We start from the raw sequence: 3800 nt of genomic DNA on the forward strand, positions 1-3800 counted from the left end.
TTCTAATTGGAGAGTTTAGTCCAGTTACATTCAATGTTATTATTGATAAGAACTTACTACTGCCATCTTGTTATTTGTTTTCTGGTTTGTGGCCTGCTCTTCCTTCTTTCCTTTCTCCCTGTCTTCCTTTTACTGAAGGTAATTTTCTCTGGTGGTATGCAATGACGCTTGCAAATATCTCATAATCCATTATTTTAAACTAATGGCAACTCAACACTAATTACATAAACAACAAAAAGAACTAACAAGGCAAGAGCATACTAATGAAAACTCAACACTTTAACTTCATCCCCCAACTTTTTAACTTTTTGTTGTTTCTATTTACATCTTTTTGTACTGTCTATGTCTTAAAAAGTTATTTGACATGGTTTGGATTTATGTCCCTGCCCAATTTCATGTCAAATTGTAATTCCCAGTGTTGGAGGAGGGGCCTGGTGGGAGGTGATTAGATCATTGGGGCAGACTTCCCCATTTGTTGCTGTTCTTGTGATAGAGTTCTCACGAGATCTGGTTGTTTCAAGTGTATGGCACCTCCCCCACTCTCTCTTCCTCCTGCTCCAAAGCCTGTGGAACTGTGAGCCAATTAAACCTCTTTTCTTTGTAAATTACCCAGTCTCAGGCATTTCTTTAGAGCAGTGTAAGAATGGACTAATACATTATTTTAGTTATTATTTTTGATCAGTTTATCTTTGAGTCTTTCTATTGAAGACATGAGTAGTTTACACACTGCAATTACAGTCATAACCGTCTGTGTTTTTCTGTGTATTTACTACTACCAGTGAGTTTTGTACCTTCAGAGATTTCTTATTGCTCATTAACATCCTCTTCTTTTGGACTGAAGGACTTTAGCATTTCTCGTAGGACAGGCCTGGTGATGATGAAATCCTGCAGCTTTTGTTTGTCTGGGAAAGTCTTCATTTCTCCTTCATGTTTGAAAGATATTTTTGCTGGATATACTATTCTGGAATAAAAGTTATTTTCCTTCAGCCCTTTAAATATGTCATGCTACTTTCTGCTGGCCTATAAGGTTTTTGCTGAGAAGTCTGCTACCAGACACATATTGGAGCTCCATTGTATATTATCTGTTTCTTTTCTCTTGTTGCTTTTAGGTTTTTTTTTTTTTTTTTTTTTTTTTAACTCTTTTCTCTCCTCTTTTCAAGCAGAAGAAAGAAGTCTCTCCCAGAGCTGCCAGTTGCACTGCTTGTGTTTGGAGGAGGATGGCACAGGCATTCCCTTGCTGCCTTGGCTAGTGTCTCACTAGGTCTCCTGCCCCCCAAGTCCATTGGTCTGAGCCCAACACAGCACCAGGACTTGTCCAGTAATTGCAGTTCTTGAAGCCTAGACCGACTTTCAAATTTATTTAAGACCCATAGCACTTTAGCCCATGGTGGCAAGACTTGCCAGAACTCAGGTTCCAAACACTGGGATGGATGATTTGCCTCTGGCATAGCTGGTCTAAATGCTCTCTGTGTGGGCACCAGCAGATTACTGCCCAGTATGACTTTCTACTGTGACAGGGAAGCACTAAGTTTCAATGCAAAGATCCCACAATCACGGTGCTTTCCCTTCCCCAATTGCAGATTTCCTCTCTGCATCATGTGGTCACTGCCAGGGATGGGAGAAGGGTGGCATCAGCAGTTCAAGACTTTCTTTCCTACCCTCTTCAGTTCCTCTTTCACTAATACGAAGTCAAACCAATTACTGTGCTCACTTACCTAATGTTTCATTCTTATGAAGGTGCTTTTTTGTGTGGATAGTTGTTAAGTTTGGTGTTCCTCTAGGGAGGACAATCAATGCAGGCTTCTGTTCAGCCATCTTGCTCTGGCTGTCTTGGAAACTACTTTCTGTGCCATTTTTCTTTAAAAAAATTATTTTTGGTTTCAATAGCTTTAGTGGTACAAGTGATTTTTGGTTACAAGTTTGAATTATATAGTGGTGAAATCTGTGATTTTAGTGTACACATCACCCAAATGGTGTATATTATACCCACTAGATGGTTTTTCATCCCGTAGTCCTTTCCCACCCTATCCCTTCTGAGACTCCAATGTCCATTATACCACTCTGTATGCCTTTGCATACCCATAGCTTAGGTCCCACTTATAAGTGAGAACACATGGTATTTTATTTTCCATTCCTGAGTTACTTCACTTAGGATAATTGCCTCCAATTCTATCCAAGTCGCACAAAAGACACTATTTTGTTCTTTTTAATGCCTGATTAGTAGTATTGCATTATATATCTATATCTGGATCATCTATCTATCTATCTCTCTATCTATCTATCCATATACATCCCACATTTTCTTTATCCACTCATGGATGGGTATTTAGGTTGATTCTGTATCTTTGCAATTGTGAATTGGGCCATGATAAACATATGAGTGTAGGTGTCTTCTTTATATAATGTCTTCTTTTCCTTTGGATAGATACCCAGTAGTGGGTTGTTTGGATCTACCTATTTAATAAATAGAACAATTGAGTATTTCTTTTGGCCTAGAGCATAAAATAGTCACTGAAACACAAAGAGACCCAAGAAAGTTGAGGAACCTCTGATTTAGCGTCATGAAGGGCCAAAAATTTTGACAGAAAAGAAACTTTATACTCAACATTGTAGGCCAGATATTTGTTTTGGGGTAATGCAATATAGTGAAAAAAACAAGAAGGAGGAAGAGGAGCGGGAAGGGAAAGGAGGAAGTAGTAGAATAAGAATGGCCATTAACTGAGCACTTATTAAGTGCCAGGCTTTGTGCTAAGCATTTTACCTACAATAATATTTTTCAATATAAGGCCTGTGCCATCATAGTACATATTGGATTTTCTCTGTTCTCGGTAAAACAGCCATTACCCAAAGCAAACTTGGCAGCCCTGTGCCTCTTCCTGCCAGGCACCCCCTGGACTTCCCTACAAAATAGCAACTTAATGAGCCAAGCAGGGGACCTTTATGACCTTGCTCCAGCACCATGGCTGATATTTGTTATGCTTAACTATTGCTTGGCCTTCCTAATGTTAAATATTTAGCATTCCACCCTTGTTCAGTCCTCACAGCAACACCTTTGGGGATGCCGATTCCAATGGCCCAAAATATATCTTGCCTTTGCAGCCAGTTTACATTTTTCTTGATGTGAGAGATAACCCTAAATATGAGGAGATCTTTCTCTGAAGTTTGATCAGCTGACACAAATTTCCCAATTTTTAAGGACACTACCTAATATTTTATTCAAATTTTAAAAATCAACAAATATATATTTTGCAAGAGGCAAATCTGTGTGTGTGTGTGTGTGTGTGTGTGTAATGTAATGCAATGCCTAGAGCAATCACTTTAAAAAGCTGCATAAAGAGATGTACTCACAAACACTATAGATAAAACAAGATAGAATTCTAAAAAAAAAAAAAGTTGACATAACCCACAGGAAGGCAGAAAAAGACAAATAGAACATGCAGAAAAAAAATAAAATGGCAGACATAAGCCCTAACATATAAGAATTACATTAAAAGTCAACGGGGCAGGCAGGGCGCAGTGGCTCACGCCTGTAATCCCAGAACTTTGGGAGGCCGAGGCGGGCAGATCACGAAGTCAGGAGTTAAGACCAGCCTGACCAACATGGTGAAACCCCGTCTCTACTAAAAATACAAAAATTAGCCAGGTATGGTGGTGGATGTCTGTAATCCCAGCTACTCAGGAGGCTGAGCCAGGAAAATCACTTGAACCCAGGAGGCGGAGGTTGCAGTGAGCCGAGATCGTGCCACTGCACTCCAGCCTGGGTGACAGAGTGAGACACTGTCTCAAAAAAAAAAAAAAGA

This window comes from Pongo abelii, chromosome 2, assembly GCF_028885655.2.
Source record: "Pongo abelii isolate AG06213 chromosome 2, NHGRI_mPonAbe1-v2.0_pri, whole genome shotgun sequence".
Lineage (NCBI taxonomy): Eukaryota > Metazoa > Chordata > Mammalia > Primates > Hominidae > Pongo > Pongo abelii.